Source organism: Pongo abelii, chromosome 6, assembly GCF_028885655.2.
Source record: "Pongo abelii isolate AG06213 chromosome 6, NHGRI_mPonAbe1-v2.0_pri, whole genome shotgun sequence".
Classification (NCBI taxonomy): Eukaryota; Metazoa; Chordata; class Mammalia; order Primates; family Hominidae; genus Pongo; species Pongo abelii.
In genome coordinates this window covers 104,193,888-104,211,419 of record NC_071991.2, presented here as the reverse complement: position 1 = coordinate 104,211,419, position 17,532 = coordinate 104,193,888, and the positions used below count along the sequence as shown (strand labels likewise).

General features: G+C 40.5%; 1 protein-coding gene and 1 long non-coding RNA gene across 5 annotated transcripts in view; one reads left to right on the top strand and one right to left on the bottom strand.

Moving 5' to 3' along the window:
* LOC129060678 (uncharacterized) overlaps positions 1-7,933 on the bottom strand; it is a 90,804-nt gene extending 82,871 nt beyond the window's left edge. For 2 of the 3 annotated variants that reach the window (XR_008527582.2, XR_008527583.2), the window contains exons 1-2: positions 4,641-7,933; positions 3,470-3,578 (exon numbers count right to left, since the gene is read on the bottom strand). This is a non-coding gene — a long non-coding RNA (uncharacterized LOC129060678). Of the gene's footprint in view, positions 1-360; positions 738-3,469; positions 3,579-4,640 lie in introns of those variants that run through there. The other variant, XR_008527581.2, reaches the window with a different exon arrangement.
* Positions 1-17,532, top strand: part of COG5 (component of oligomeric golgi complex 5) — a 377,278-nt gene that overhangs the window by 349,892 nt on the left and 9,854 nt on the right. The gene's annotated exons all lie outside the window — the stretch shown is intronic.

The window sequence follows — 17,532 nt, the reverse complement described above, 5'->3', positions numbered from 1 at the left end:
AGCCGAGATCACGCCAGTGCACCCCAGCCTGGCGACAGAGTGAGACTCCGTCTCAAAAAAAAAACAAAAAAACAAAAAAAACAGAAGAATCTAGTTCAATGATGAAATGCAGAGAATGACTATAAATGTAATAGGTAACTTAGCCTAATGCAGTTGAGCACAAAATTTAGTATTGAGCGGAGAAATCACTTTACAAAGAAACACAAGAGTGGATTCATATTCATGATCTAACAGAATACCAGTATAATGGAGAGAAAAGTCCTTGTCAGTGCTGAACACTTAAATTTTTTTCAGTTCAGATTTTAAGGAACATTGAATTACATTGAGTAATGACTGGGGTCTTTACTAGCTGATTTTTAGAAGAGAAGGAGATGTTATTCATATGGCTGTTTATTTAGTAAACCAGAACTTTGTAAGTTTTTTACATCATAGCACAAACAGAAGAAGAAATTTTCTTTTGTTTTTTGAGATGGAGTCTTGCTCTGTCACCAGGCTGGAGTGCAGTGGCAGTCTCGGCTCACTGCAACCTCCACCTCCCGGGTTCAAGTGATTCTCCTGTCTCTGCCTCCTGAGTAGCTGGGATTACAGGAACACGCCACCACACTCAGCTAATTTTTGTATTTTTAGTATAGACGGGGTTTCACCATGTTGGCCAGGATGGTCTCGATCTCCTCTCCTCGTGATCTGCCTGCCTCGGCCTCCCAAAGTGCTGAGATTACAGGCGTGAGCCACTGCGCCTAGCCGAAGAAGATATTTTCATTTAAAAAGGTGGCCAACCCTAAGGGCTGAGGGGATCAACATAATGTTTTGTGACCACAGTATACCAGATGCGAGGCCTTTATATAAACTGTCCATAATATCCAAGAGCATAATGGTTGAAGATTTCTCAATAAGGATAAGATAACAGAGTACAGGTATGCAGCTTTCTAAAAACCAACTCAGTACTGGAAACTAGAGGATCAATAAGCAGTATGTCCTTTAAATGATCGCTTTGCTCTCTTATGTCATCAAGCTTTGGTAGTAGAAACTTCTGGTGGAATATAAGAAATATAAGAATCCAATATTGTTGATTGAGAATGAATCCGTATATTTTACCTTGCCTGTTTGTAATTAGCACAGCCCTTTTTTTTTTTTTTTAATGGCAACACAAGAGTCTGGATTTTATTTTTTCTCAAATGAAAGATCACTGCCCATCTGTACAGAGATGAGTTTTAGGAAAACTTAAAGTGAGATCACAAATGCTTTCAGATACTTTCTTTGGATCAGCTCAAATCTTTTTAAAACTGTTTAAGTATTTTGTTGAAGCTATAGAGTTCTGCACTACCAAACATGGGTGAGTTGAAGGATGATGAGGTCCTGAGGTTGCCAATCCATTGGTCATCTGTTTGTACCATAAAAGTTACTTTACTAAAACCCCCCCGTACAGTCATTTACTCTGAGTAAGATGGTAACACAGCAATCCTAGCTGGGTAATAAAATGTTGCCCTGGCTGGCTGAGTCAGTTAACATACTGGAGGATATTAACCATCTAGTTATTGAAAAAGGTATGAGAAAAGCTGTGATTTAGCATTGCTATAGGAAGATTTGGCTTTTTTTTTTTTTTTTTTTTTTTTGAGACAGGGTGTCACTCTGTCACCCAGGCTAGAGTGCAGTGGTGCGATCTCCATCTCAGCTTACTGCAACCTCCACCTTCCATGCCCAAGTGATCCTCCCACCTCAGCCTCCTGAGTAACTGGGACTACAGGTGTGCGCCACCATGCCCAGCTAATTTTTATATTTTTTTGTAGAAATGAAGTTTCACCATGTTGCCCAGCCTGGTCTTGAATTTCTGAGCTCAAGCTATCTGCCCGCCTCAGACCCCCAGACTGCTGGGATTACAAGTGTGGCAGGTGTAAGCCACCACACCTGGCCTAGGCTATTAATTTTTATAGCCCCAGTCCCATGTTTAGTTGTTTATTGCATTATTGCACATGCATGTATAAAATAATGCTAATTCAGCCTGGCCAACATGGTGAAACCCCATCTCTACCAAAAAGTACAAAAATTAGCCAGGCATGGCAGCACACATCTGTAGTCCCAGCTACTTGGGAGGCTGAGGTGGGAGAATCGCTTTAACCCGGGAGCCGGAGGTTACAGTGAGTCGATACTGTGCCACTGCACTGCAGCCTTGGTGACAGACTGAGACCCTTTACCGCCCACCGCCCACCCCCCCCCAAAAAAAAATAGTGCTAAGTTTCCTGTTTGCTGAGGCAGGATGACCTTCATGTAAGCACTCTTAAAGTTGTGTCACAGTATGAAGATACAAGGTCTGAGGATAAGTTTCGCTTAAGACATCTATTTTAAGCCATTTAAGATGGGAATTTTCTGCCAACCCTTTCCAATTCTCACATGAGAAAAAGAATCTATAAAGGAACATTTAAAGTTTGGGTGACACCTTCTAGTACCTATTTATAGAATCAAGAATCGATTGATCAATGTATAATTTTAATAGTTCTACTTTTTTTATATATCTAGCTTCTTATGGCATAACAGTTTTCAAACTTTTGACCATGACCCACAGTAAAAGATACTTTCTATTGTAATTTGGCATATACTTGTATGCAAACATGTGAACACACTCAAATCTACATACATATACATGGACACCCATATGTATGGTTTATGAAATAGTAATTACCCTTACTTCATGTGATAACCTCTAACATTTCTATTTCATTTGATTATTTTAACCCACTAAATTAGTTTAATGACCCGCTCATGGCCTGCATCCAGCAATTTCTCAGATTTCTCACGAGGCCCTTAACTCTTGAACTTTAGTTGCTCTAGTGACAGGGAGCCAAGTTTTTTCCTTTCCACAAACTGTGAAGATTTATGCCCTTTTCTCTTGGGATTCTGGTATCTCTGAGCTTCCTCCTGCAGATGACTCCTTAGCTCCCAAGGCCTCAGGCACATAAGAATAACTGTTTCTTGCCTGTGGAGTATCCTTCATAACTTGAGTTAATTGAAAAATTCCAACAGAGGTATTTTTCTATATACCAGTATATTTCTATATTTATATTGAATCTACAGAAATCTACTGAATTAATCCTAGTACTTTCTCAGTTGTTTGATGGGACTGATACAACTATTTTATAAAAAGTGTAGGATTAGGATTAACTGGATCAAGAAATAAAATAGAAGTATAATATATTAAGGGGTTCAAATCCAGCCCTGGTCTACAAAGAATGTTTTCAGTCCTATCGGATGAGAAGAAGAGAGATGTGAGCATGTGCTGCGGCCTCTGCCCCGCACCATTGTTGGGAAGGCCCTGGCCCTGCCAGCTTCTTTGCAGTTGTCACGTGAAGAGAATTGACTTGAGAAAGCTTACCCATGTGGCGGGTCCTACCAAATTCCTTCCTAGATAGGAGTAAATCAGTACAGAGCCATCTTTATTCCCATAACCTAATTATAGGCCCTCTGTTTTACCTACCTGCAAAATCTTGTTAGAGATCTGTCTCTTCTTCAAAATGAGTCCTGAGCAGTTGCAGTGAAGAGCTTACTCTTATTAATATGTGCACTTCTTCTATCTGTGCTGTGGGCTGTGACAAAGAATAGGCATCATCCAAGTTAGACCTTGGCACTTGTTCATGGGTCTCCTCACCAAAGACTCTCAATCAAACCAAAACCAGTTGAATGGTAGTCAGTCGGAGATTGCCTGAATAAAATATGCTAAATACATAGGATCAAATATACGCAGACATTAACAGTAATATTATTAGTTAATATCTGGTAAAATGAAAAATACTCCTAGTTCATCACTAGATAAAACAGGCAACTAAGCAGTATATGGTATGGCCTCTACTATTTTTTTTTTATTGTTTTTTTTTTGAGATGATGTCTCGCTTTTGTCCCCCAGGTTGGAGTGCAATGGCGTGACCTTGGTTCACTGCAACCTCCGCTTCCCGGATTCAAGAGATTCTTCTGCATCAGCCTCCTGAATAGCTGGGATTACAGGCCCCTGCCACCATGCCCGGCAAATTTTTGTATTTTTAGTAGAGACGGGGTTTCACCACGTTAGCCAGGCTGGTCTCAAACTCCTGACCTCAGGTGATCTGCCTGCCTCGGCCTCCCAAAGTGTTGGGATTACAGGCAAGAGCCACCACCCCCAGCCGACCTCTACTATTTTTAAAATAATAGCATTTACTAGCCTCAGCAACATGGCAAAACTCTGTCTTTACAAAAGATAGAAAAATTAGCCGGGCATGGTGGTGCACATCTGTGGTTCCAGCTACTCGGTAGGCTAAGGTGGGAGGACCTGAGCTCAGGGAGGTCAAGGCTGCAGTGAGCTATGATTGGGTCATTGCACTCCAGCCTGGGTGACAGAGTGAGACCCTGTCCCAAAATATAAAATAAATGAATAAAAGTATTTGTTTGAATGGAGAATAAAAGACGAAAAGGAAAAACATGAAAATATCTTTGAGTAAGATTGTCACTTGGGGTTTTTCTTTTAGGGTTTTTATTTTTTTTTTAATTTTCTGCCTTATTTTATTTTTATAGTCAGAAAAGTCAAATACTATTTTTAAATCTCTCTTGCATTGTTTTTCCCATTTAAAAATAACCATGGAGCTAAAAAGTAATAAAAAAATGTACTAAAACATTACCCAATAAAGAGCAGGTGTGAGTTGACAAGAAAAACAGACAGCCAAACTGCCAAAAGCCAGTAGGTTGCAATAGCCGCAGAGGGCCTCAGTTCCAATTAGGGGCAGTGGCTGCAGGGGAGAGCAATGGGCTCAGTTCAGGGGCCGCTTCATAATGGAGGATTACAGTGCCAGCCGGAGTTTCCAGTCCAGACCACACCCAGCGTGTGCACACATGCACACGCCCTCACACATACACACACACAGGCCTTAGTAGGTGCTCCCTTCCCCCATCATGCAGCCATCTGCCACGGGGCACTTTTTCTTGATGGTGATATTAGTGGACTATTTATGTAAGCCAGCAAGCTTCTTGCATATATTTACATTTTACTGTCTACATTATAGTTTCTCAGGCAGCAGGAATCTTTTCATACTCAGTAGAGAATGCTGCCTCTGAAAGCTTTTGACATCAGTGATTTGTCCCTGGGTGATTTGTATTTCTACACAAGACACAGAGCTGTAGAGACCCTGTCTTTGTCCACCTCTCTGCAGCATGGCATTATTCCCTAAGTAGTGTTTGTGAGGTTGTTACCTCAGCTCCTTCTGGCCAGAGGCCACAAAGCTGTGACCCTTGACATTGTCAGTATAGATCTTCGTGAGGCAAAGGGCAGAAAAGGGAGCAAATGCTCTTCACCAGCTCAGGGGCACAGACCCTGCCTTCAGGCAGGCCTCACCACCTTTTCTCCTGAAGGGACAGCTTGTCCCTGATGATGTCCACAGTCTTCTCGGCTGGAAGCTCATTTCCAGCTAGGCTTAATGAAAGGGCAGTGAAAGCTGTCAGGAGATAGGGGCTGTGTTCTGATGGATCTTTTAGCATGAGGAGCAGTGGAAGAAGAAAACTGTCAATAACTAGAATGTAGTGTTCCTGTCAATTGTTTTTAATTGTAGGAGTGATGAGGGTTTTCTAGGTCTACAGTTTGTATTTATGATCCTCTGTTGATTGAAATTCCAAACCTCTGTGCCTGAATGTTTATAGAACTGAGAGAAGGCCGTCTCTGCAGCTTCCATTTTTAGCACCTTTAACACTAAGACCCTCCAGATGCATTCTGTCTTTTCTTTCCGCTTGTGAATCTGGGGCCCTTAACCCATCCCTTGAAATAATTGTTTCTGAGATTTCTGGATTCTTAATTCTAAGTTTCAGATTTCAGTGTTACAGCCAGAAGGCAACCACCATCTTGGACTTAGTTATTTTGTTGCTCTTTGCTACAATTTTGGCAGTGCTAAGCGCACCCAGGTAAACATGAAGAGTTGAATATTTAGTTTATCATTATTTTTATTATTTCTGACAACTATGATTTGGTTATTTATTTTATACCAAGCCTGTGCTGAGTGTTTTACTGATACTTTCTCATTTAGCCCTCACAGCACTTAAAAGTTAGGTATGATCCCCATGAGGCCATTAAAACCCACAGCAGCAAAGTGGGAGAATCTGGGAGCCACATTTTAGACCCAGGCTGCCTGATTCCAAAGCCTGTGCTTGTAACCACCATACCCCACATCTTATTCCAGAAGTTTCTGTTTGTTTTCTATCTGAATGGTCCTGGAACAGGATTTGAATGCTTACGTGTATCATCCAGGAAGATCAGAAAATTTTAAAGAGAATCTAAACTCCCCACTTTAGTGGCCACCTCCTGCTGCTGAAATGCCTCATCTCACTGTCTTCTGTTGCATTCAGGCTCCCAGACAGTACACAAGGAACACTCAGCCAAATGTACGCTTTTATTCTTAGAGAATGTCTGCCCAAATCTCTGCCTCTTTTCCTACCTGGTCTGCTGGTATAGACAATCCAGACTGAGACAGGGGCCTTTCTAACCTCTCTACTTTGAACTCAAATCAGCCTCCTGCTTCATTCTCTCCTGGGACCCACATGGCCCCTCGTGCCACAAACTAGGCCTCCCTAAAGAATCTCCATAGAAATGCTTACCTTCTGCAGGCCTCCAACACTTTCTCTTCTCTCTCAGAGGCCCTCATTGTGTCCTGTGCAGAGAGCATGGCCACCTGTGCCCTGCCCCCCGAAGGGAATCATGTTCCTTCTCCCACTCTTTCATTTCTGTGCTTGTTCCAGACCTCAGTACACATACTTAGTGGTCTTGCTGCCTTCCCAGGCTCTTCATCAAGAGGAGGTCAAGATGGGGTGGTGGCAAGTGGCATGGAAGAGAATGATGCCTATATCTGTCTCAGGATACCACTGATGTTAGATGTGGACACAGGAGCAGCAGGATTTTTATCTTACTTTACTTCATGATTGGCCTTAACAAGCTGTCAGAAGACTGACAGCTGCATAGCTATGAATCGTTTAAATGTGAATCTTGCTGAGTAGAAATGCAGGGTTTTTTTTAATGAGACCTAATAGTTGACAAATTAACACTACCTTCTGCCTGTAAAGTTTACCCTTGAAAGTGCTGCTGTATTTAGAATATTATCCTCTAAGAATGATATTGTGGCATTTGGTGTATCTGCATTTTATAACACCTTATTTCTTTTTGTTTCATAAAGCATTTTAGATGGTTATTTATTTTTTAACTTGCTAGTGTTTAAAATTCCACCTGGAATCAGCGAGAAGGGAGTGCTCAAGCTGTGTTCTTTCAGCCTCTTAAAACAAGCACCCAAAACAAAATGTCTGTGTTTGATGTTTACAGGTAATTATGACAGTGATGCACAATACAGAATCAAATCTAGTTTTGCTTTTCATGGATTTTTTGACAGTCCTGTTAAAAGGGACACGTGAGGCTAGGCATGGTGGCTCACGCCTGTAATCCCAGCACTTTGGAAGGCCGAGGTGGGCGGATCACAAGGTTAGGAGTTTGAGACCAGTCTGGCCAGCATAGTGAAATCCTGTCTCTACTAAAAATACAAAAATTAGCTGGGCATAGTGCCGTGCGCCCCTGTAATCCTGTAAGCCACCTCAGAAGGCTGAGGCAGGAGAATCACTTGAACCCAGGAGGCAGAGGTTGCAGTGAGCCGAGATAATGCCATTGCACTCCAGCCTGGGCGACAGAGCAAGACTCCATCTCAAAAAAAAAGGGGGGGACAGGTGATTACCCAGAAGATTCCATTTAAAATGAGCTGGTTCTTACCAGGCCTGGCTTAGACAGGCATCTCAGCCAGAAACCTCTGTGTGGGCTGGGCTGCTAGACATGCTGTTATGCGCATGTACTGTTCAGATTGTTTCCCTCTCCTTGTCTGTCTCCCTCCTTGTCCTTCCCCTTCTGCCCTTCTTTCCTTCCTTGTATCATTTACAGTTTGCATCAAGAATATATTGGAAGAAAATAAAGAAAAAGTAAATATTCAAACCATAAAACTAACTTAAATTGCTATAGATAAGTTTCAAACTTGGCTTTAAACTTCATGAAGCCAAAGATAAGAGAGAAACAGAATCAGCTATCTGATTCTCATTATCACAAGGAAGAAAATGTATCAATTCCTAAGAGAAAGTTAAGCATCTCTCTCTTTTTTTTTTTTTTTTTTTTTTTTGAGACGGAGTCTCACTCTGTCACCCAGGCTGGAGTGCAGTGGCACGATCCCAGCTCACTGCAAGCTCTGCCTCCCAGGTTCACGCCATTCTCCTGCCTCAGCCTCCCAAGTGGCTGGGACTACAGGCACCCGCCACCATGCCCAGCTAATTTTTTGTATTTTTAGTAAAGATGGGGTTTTACCGTGTTAGCCAGGATGGTCTCAATCTCCTGACCTCAGGATCTGCCCACCGCGGCCTCCCAAAGTGCTGGGATTACAGGTGTAAGCCACCACACCTGGCCAAGAAAGTTAAGCATTTCTTGGCACTTAATTCTTAAGTACTTATAAGGACTTTTATACAGAGAGCTTCATACAGGAAGTACTAAGAGATGGCAGGACCAAAATTCTTGATCACCTTCCTGTTGTAGAGGTAGTTATAGGATTCCATATGGCTGCTGTTCATTAACAATCAAGGACTGTCATATAGGACTGAACCCCACCTCCACCCCTGGGGTCTTCTCACATCGTAAACTAGGGTTCAAGATGAACCCTACTCTATCACATGACGTGAGCAAAGAATGGGCTCTAATGGAGAAAGGGAAAACTCACAGGACCAATGTACTGCTGAACACGACAACCAGGGACAGCAGGACAGAAGTGAGGGCATGAAGCCAGATGTGGTGGCTCATGCCTGTAATCCCAGCACTTTGGGAGGCCAAGGCTCACAGATCACTTGAGGGTCAGGAATTTGAGACCAGCCTGACCAACATTGTGAAACTCCGTCTCTACTAAAATACAAAAATTAGCTGGGCATGATGGCAGGCGCCTGTCATCAGCTACTTGGGAAGCTGAGGCAGGAGAATTGCTTGAACCTGGGAGGCAGAGGTTGCAGTGAGCCTAGATTGCACCACTGCATTCCAGCCTAGGCGACAAAGCTAGACTCTGCCTCAAAAAAAAAAAAAAAAGAAGTGAAGGCATGAGTCCCGCTATCCTTTGCATCCCTCAAAGTCCCCTTTCAGGGCCTGGGCACACCAGACCTACAGTATGAACTTGTGACCCAGTGGAGGGACTTCTTATTACACTTTTTCCCTGCAATAGCTCAAACATGAGAGCAGCCTCGTCACAATGAGCAGGTTGGAATCATGGGATGGATTTGGAGTTTAGGGAGCTGTCTGGGAATGTCAGCTGCTCAGCATCCAGGGACCATAGGGCTGCAAGCTTTTTCTGTTGGGGACAAATAGTGACCAGCCTGTGGAGAGCAGAGCTGAGGCATAGCCTCGTCATCATTCCAACTCAGAGTCAGTTTCCAGAGGCCTTTAAGACAACACCACCCATTACCCCAGAGGAACTTAAGGTCACACCATGTGAAAATAATTCCAAAAGAGTCTGTGATTATATGCTTCAAGTAGCTAAGTGACTAGAGGTCCATTTTGACCCAAAGATAGAATTTGGAGTACCCAGAGAGGTGATAATTGTGTGACCTTCAAATGATGATCCTGTACACATTAGTTTTCTCAGATAGGTTTTTCTATACAAGTTGTTGACAGTTCAAAATTGTACTTTCTCTAGAGGTCTTTGTTTCTGTATATACTGATTCTGTGAATCAGCATATAGCTGTTCTAGAAATAGGATGAGTAGTTGCTACAGTTGATATTCTAAAAGAGGCTGCATTGCAGAATTAAGAGCCAGGCTGTCTGGGTTTGAATCCTTGCTTTGCCACTTCTAGCTTTTACTGGATTTCTCTATGCCTCTGTTTACCCATCTGTAAAATGGGGATGTAATAGTATCGAACTCCTAGGATTTTTAGAAGAACAAATGAGTTAACATATATTTGTTTATTGTATACACTTATGGGATACAAAGTGATATTATATGTGTACCATGTGGGATGATTAATTCAAACTAAAACATCACCTCAAACACTTAGTATTTTTAGTGATAAGAACATTTGAAATTTATTCTGTTAGCAATTTTGAAATGTATTATGCATTCCTACCAACTATAGTCATCATGTTGTGCAATAGATTTCAAAAACCATCTTCCTCCTGTCTAACTGTAACTTTGTACCCTTTAACTAAAACATCCCCATTTCCTCCCCCCTTAGCCTCTGGTAACTACCATTCTGTTCTCTGCCTCTATGAGTTCTATTGTTTAAGATCCCACAAATAAGTGAGACCATGTGGTATTTGTGTTTCTGTGTCTGGTTTATTTAACTTAACATAATGTCCTCCAGGCTCATCTGTGTTGTCGAATGACAGGATTTCCTTCTTTTTGAAGGCTGAATAGTATTCTATTTTGTATATATGTCATATTTGCTTTATCTACTCATCCATTGATAGACACTTAGATTGATTCCATAACTTGGCTATTGTAAATAATGCTGCAGTGAGCATCTGCTGTCTGCAGTGCGCTATCTGTTCAACATGCCAATTTCAAGTCTTTAGGATATGTACTCAAGTGGGATTGCTAAGTCATATTGTAATTCTATTTTTAGTTTTTTGAGGAACTGCCAGTTTTCCAAAATGGTTGTATTAATTTACATTCCCACCAACAGTGTACAAGGGTTCCCTTTTCCCCTACACTCTCACCACAATCTTTCATTTTTTAAAATAATAGCCATTCTGACAGGCGTGAGGTGATATCTCATTGTGGTTTTAATTTGCATTTTCCTTATGATTAGTGATGTTGAGCATTTTTTCATATATCTGTTGGTCATTTATATGTCTTTTTTTGAGAAACATCTATTCAGGTTTTTTGCACATTTTTAAATTGGGTAGTTTTCTTGCCATTTTTGTGTTCCTTATAGATTTTGAATGTTAGCTTCTTATCAGATGTATGGCTTTCTTCTAATCTATCAGTTGTCTTTTTACTCTCATTATTTTTTTTGCTGTGCAGAAGCTTTTTACTTTAATGTAATCCCATTTGTCTATTTTTTCCTTTATTGTCTCAGCTTTTGGGATCAAATCCAAAAAGTTACCTCCCAGACCTATGTCATGGAGGTTTCCCCCTATGTTTTCTTTCTTCTAGTTTTTTTACAGTTTCAAGTCCTTTCAAGACCACATCTTGACTTTTATCCATTTTTGAATTGATTTTTTATATGGTATGACATAAGGGTCCAAATTATTCTTCTTTAGATGGATATCCAGTTGTCCCAACACCCTTTATTGGAGAGGCTGTCCTTTTCCCATTGTGTTTTCTTGGCACCTTTGTTGAAAATCAATTGACTGTAAATGTGTGGGTTCATTTATGGGCTCTATGTTCTGTTCTATTCCTTAGTGTTTCTATTTATATTCCAGTACCATGCTGTTCTAATTACTATATAGCTCTGTAATATAGTTTAAAATTAGGTAGTGATACCTCCAGCTTTGTTATTTTTACTTATGATTGCCTTAGCTAATCAGGGATTTTTATGGTTCCATATGAATTTTAGGATTATGTTTTCTATTTCTGAGGAAAAAGATGTTGGAATTTTCATAGGGATTGCATTGAATCTGCAGATTGGTTTGGATAGTATGGACATTTTAACAATATTAATTCTTCCAGTCCGTTAACACAGGATAGCTTTCCATTTATTTTTTTGTCAATTTATTTCATCAGTGTTTTACAGTTTTTAGTGTACAAATCTTTCACTTCCTTGGTTAAATTTATTCCTAAGTACATTTATTCCTAAGTATTTTACATTCTTGTAGCTATTATATGTAGGTATTTTCTTGATTTCCTTTTCAGATCATTCATTGTTATTGATTAGATTTGTCTTAATTTTGTATCCTGGGACCTTATTCCTTTATTAGTTCTGTCTTTTGGTGGTATCTTTTTGGTTTTGGATATGTAAGATAATGTCATATGCAAACAGATAATATTTCATGTCTTTCTTTTCTATTTGAGTGCCTTTTCTTTCTTTCTCTTGCCTAATTGCTCTGACAAAGACCTCCAGTAGGATTATGAATAAAAGTGCTTGCTGACAGTGGACATCTTTGTCTTGTTCCTGATCTTAGAGGAAAAGCTTTCAGCTTTTCACCATTGAGTATAATGTTAGCTGTAGGCTTATTGTATGTGGCCGTTAATTTGTTGAGACTTTTTATTATAAAAGGGTGTTGAATTTTGTCAAATGCTTTTTCCGCATCTAATAGAATGATCATATGGTTTTTGTCTTTTGTTCTGCTGATATGATGCATCACATTTGTTGATGTATATATGTTGACACATCCTTGAATTTCTCCCAGGGAGAAATCTCGTTTGATCATTGTGAATAATCCTCTTAATGTGCCGTAGAATTGGATTTGTTAGTAGTTTGTTGAGGATTTTGTATCTTCATATCTATGTTCATTAAGGATATTGTCCTGTAAGTTTCTTTTATGTCGTTTTGTGGCTTTAGTATCAAGGCCTCCTAAAACTAGCTTGGAAGTATTCCTTCCTTTTTTATTTTTTTGGATGAGTTTGAGAAGGATTGGTATTAGCTCTTCTTTAAACCTTTTATAGAATTCACCTGTGGAGCCATCAGGTCCTGGGCTTTTCTTTGATTGGAGACTTTTTATTATGGATCCAATCTGTTTACTCATTATTGGTCTGCTCAGATTCTCTGTTTCTTCTATTTCTGTTTTCTATTTCTTCTTGATTCAGTGTTAGTAGATTATATGTGTCTAGGAATTTTATCCATTTTTTTCTAGTTTACTGAATTTGTGGCCATATAATTTTTCATAGTAATCGCTTATTATCCTTTGTTTTTCAGTGGTACCAGTTGTAATATCTTCTCTTTCATTTCCAATTTAAGTCTTCTCTTTTTCTTTTTTAGTCTAGTTAAGGGTTTGTCAATTTTGTTTAACTTTTCAAAAAACTCTTTGTTTTGTTGATTTTTTCCCCCTGGTTTTCTAGTCTGTATTTATTTCTGCTCTGATCTTTGAATTGTTTTCCTTCTGCTAACTTTAGGCTTAAATTTATTCTTCTCTTGTAGTTTCTTGAGGTGTACCATTAGGTTGTTTATTTGAGATGTTTATTTTTATTTAAGTATTTGTTGCTATAAATTTCCTTCTTAGAACTGCTTTTGCTATATCCCGTACGTTTCAGTATATTGCATTTCCATTTTCATTTGTTCCAAGATGTTTTTTGATTTCTCTTTTGTTTTCTACTTTGACCCATTGGTTGTTGAGGGGCATGTTGTTTAATTTCCACATATTTGTGGCATTTCCAAGATTTTTCTTATTATTGATGTCTAGTTTCATACCATTCTGATTAGAAAAGAGACTTGATATGATTTCATTTCTCCTAAATTTGTTCAAACTTGGTTTGCGACCTAACATATGACATATCCTGAAGCAAGATACGTGTGCACTTCAGAAGACGTCTATTCCCTTGCTGTTGGATAGAATATGCTGTATATGTCTGTTGGGTCCATTTGGTCTAAAATGTAGTTCAAGTTCATTGTTTACTTATTAACTTTCTATCTGGATGATCTGCCATTGTTGAAAGTGAGGTATTGAAGTCCCCTACAATTACTGCATTGTAAGTTATTTCTGTCTTTAAATTATTTAATATTTGCTTTACATATTTAGGTGCTCTGATGTTGGGTACAGATATATTTACAGTTGTTATATCCTCTTGATGAATTGACACCTTTATCATGATGACTTTCTTTGCCTTTTTTTATTGTTTTGAGCTTAAGTCTATTTTGTCTGATAAAGGGATAGCTAGCCCTGCCTCTCTGAGTTTCCATTTGCATGGAATATCTTTCTTCATACTTTCACTTTTATTCTTTGTGTCCTTAGAAATGAGTTGAGTCTCGGGCCGGGCGCAGTGGCTCATGTCTGTAATCCCAGCACTTTGGGAGGCTGAGGCGGGTGGATCACAAGGTCAGGAGATCGAGACCATCCTGGCTAACACGGTGAAACCCCATCTGTACTAAAAATACGAAAAATTAGCCAGGCATGGTGGCAGGCGCCTGTAGTCCCAGCTACTCCGGGGGCTGAGGCAGGAGAATGTCATGAACCCAGGAGGCAGAGCTTGCAGTGAGCCGAGATCACACCACTGCATTCCAGCCTGGGCTACAAAGCGAAAAAAAAAAAAAAGAAAAGAAGTGAGTTGACTCTCTTGTAGGCAGCACATAGCTGGGTTTTTTTTGTTTGTTTGTTTGTTTCTTTGAGACGGAGTCTCATTCTGTCATCCAGGCTGTAAGTGCTGTGGTGCAATCTCGGCTCACTGCAAACTCTGCCTCCCGGTTTACGCCATTCTCCTCCCTCAGCCTCCCGAGTAGCTGGCACTACAGGTGCCTGCCACCACGCCCAGCTAATTTTTTGTATTTTTAGTAAAGATGGGGTTTCACCATTCACAGGATGGTCTCGATCTCCTGACCTTGTGATCCGCCCACCACGGCCTCCCAAAGTGCTGGGATTACAGGTGTGAGCCTCCACACCCGGCCAGCTGGGTCTTATTTTTTATACATTCAGCCATTTTTTCTTTTACTGGAGATTTTATTGCTCTTAAAATCAAAATAATTATTGATAGGTAAGGACTCAATAATACTAGTTTGTAGTTTGTTCTCTCATTGTTTTGTGGATGCTATGTTTCCTTGTTCCTCTCTTGCTGTCGTCCTTTGTGGTCTGATTGTTTTCTGTAGCGGTATGCTTTGAATTCTTTCTATGTATGTTTTGTGCCTCTACTCTAGATTGTTGTCTTGTACTTACCATGAGGCTTCCAAAAACCATATACTAATAACAGGGTATTTCAAGCTGATAACACTGAATTTTGATAACATACAACAACTCTACATTTTTATTCCCCTTCCCTATACATTTTAATATTTTGATGTCAAAATATACATCATTTTGTAATTTGTAGCCCTAATTTGGGCTATACTTCTTTTTCTTTCTTCTTTCTTTTTTTTTTTTGAGACAGAGTCTCGCTCTGTCACCCAGGCTGGGGTGCAGTGGTGCCATGTTGGCTCACTGCAACCACCACCTCCCAGTTCAAGCGATTCTCGTGATTCAGCCTCCTAAGTAGCTGAGACCACAGGTGTACACCACCATGCCTGGCTAATTTTTGTACTTTTGGTAAAGACAGGGTTTTGCCGTGTTGACCAGGCTGGTCTGGAACTTCTGGCCCCAAGTGATCCGCCCACCTCAGCCTTCCAAAGTACTGGGATTACAGGCATGAGTCACCATGCCTGGCCTTGAGCTATAATTTTAATAGTTTTTAACCTCGTATTAGAGATAAAATTATTTTACAGACCACTATTACACTTCTAGGTTTTTCTGAGTATGACTCTATATTATTTATAGCATTGATTTTTGTGTTTTCATATATTTTATTAATTAGCAGCCTTTTATATCAGCTTAGAGAACTCCATTTAGCAATTTCAATAGGCAAGCCTACTGATGATGAACTCCATTAGCTTTTGCTTGGGAAAGTTTTTCTTTCTCATTTCTGAAGGATAGCTTTTTTGGTTGGCAGCACTTTAAATATATCATCTCATTTTATGCTGCCCTGCAGGGTTTTTGCTGAGAATCCTCTAGTAGCCATACTGCAAGTTCTTTGTATGTGACAAGTTTCTTATTTCTTGCTGCTCTCAATTTTTTTGTCTTTTATTTTTGACAGTTTATTATGTGTCTTGGTGAACTCCTCTTTGGGTTGAATTTTTAGTACAAGTCTACAGTTAAAACTTGCTATTTAATCTTTCAGTGCAGTTGTTGTCTCCATTTCCAGGATTTCTATTTGGTTTTTGTTATAGTTTCTGTTTTTCTGTCAGATTTCTCATTTTGTTCATATATTGTGTTCCAGATTTCATTTAACTTTTTATTTTTATATTCTTGTATTTTCCTGAACTTCCTTAAGGGGATTGTTGTGTATTTTTTGTTAGTCATTCCATAGATGACCATCTCCTTAGGGTCCATTATTAGAGCTTTATTAATTTCTTTTGGTGGTGTCATTATTCCCCTAATTCTTCATAATCTTCATGTCCTTGTATTGATGTCTGTGCATTTGAGGAGACAGCCACCTCTTCCATCCTTTAGAGGTGTTCTTTAGCATAGATTTAACTTCATTATTTACTTTAGCCTGTGATTCTGGATGAGCCAGCTGATATCAACCCCAGGGAGGCAGAGCTTGCTGTCAGTTTCTCTAGTTGGCTGGGTCTCTGCCTTTGCTCTGAGTTTGGATGCGGCTGCTGGCTGAGCTTCACCTTCCAGCAAGACTACTGGCTGGCCTCTGCAATCAGGCAGAGCTGCTGGCTGGGAACTGTGATTGCTTCTGATACCTGGCAGGGTCACAAAGTGTATTTCCCTGTTGGGGAGTATTGCTATTTGGGTTATGCAGCTGGGCAGGTCGGCAGGCTGGGCTCTAGGTTTAGATGGATCACTGTTCTAGACAGATCCAGAGGTTATGCTCCATAGTCCTTGCCTGGGCTGGACCATGGGATGGGCTCTGACACTGGGTGGAGCCACTGTTTGGCGCTGCTGTTTGGACTTCAGGGTTTGGGCAAGTCTAGCCCCTGTTCTCTTCAAAAAATGCACTGTGGTGAGCATCTCTTTTCCTGGATAGGGCCTTGGGGTGGGCTCTGAGGCTGGGCATAGAGGCTAGTTTTCTAGGGACTCAAGCCAGGTTGAACTTCTTGTTCAGCTTCTGGGAGCAGCCGACTCAGCTTTGTAGGTAGGGTAGATCATTAGCTGATCTCTCTGATCAGGTGCCACTGCTGGCAGGAACACAGAGCTACCACCCAGATCTGCACACCAGTCACTGCAAACTCCACCTTCTTGATCTGTTTGACACCAGGGGATCTTGCCCTGCAGTTACTCCAGTATTCCCTTTGAGGCAAGACAGTCATGGGCTTCCTTCAAAGCACCTCAGAATGCTAGGGAAGCTAGATCTGTACTTTCAGTTCTCTTTTCCTCTGTAGAAAACGTGGGCTTAGGAGAATCCCCCCTGTGGCTCTGTGCTGACTTGGAGGAGTGGGAGGAGTGATATGGTCAAGGTGAAACCATGCCTCTTACTCTTCTAGTGCAGTTTTTATATGGTTCTGTGTTCCATGTAGGTGTTTCATTCTCATTCCCAAGTTTTAGGGTCTTCACAAAGTTCTTGTCTGTGGATAATTGTTAGTTGGATCTTCTGTGGGTGGGCAGTGAAGCCAGGAAGTTCCTATTCTGCCATCTTGCTGACTTCACCCTCTGTAAAGCTTTAAACTGTGCCTGACCCACTGTAGGTGCTATACTGTTGATGATGAGAATTATGTTAAAACTAGGAGCTTTTACCTAGGTGAAGACAGTGTCATCCACACAGAGGACTTACAGAGATGCCTACAAACAAATCTGAAATATTCTCAGCAAAGTTTTCATATTTGTTTAGATACTTGAATTATCACCTAAAGCTCTGCAGCATTGAACACTGTGAAATTATTTGGGCCTTGTAGATTTTCAAG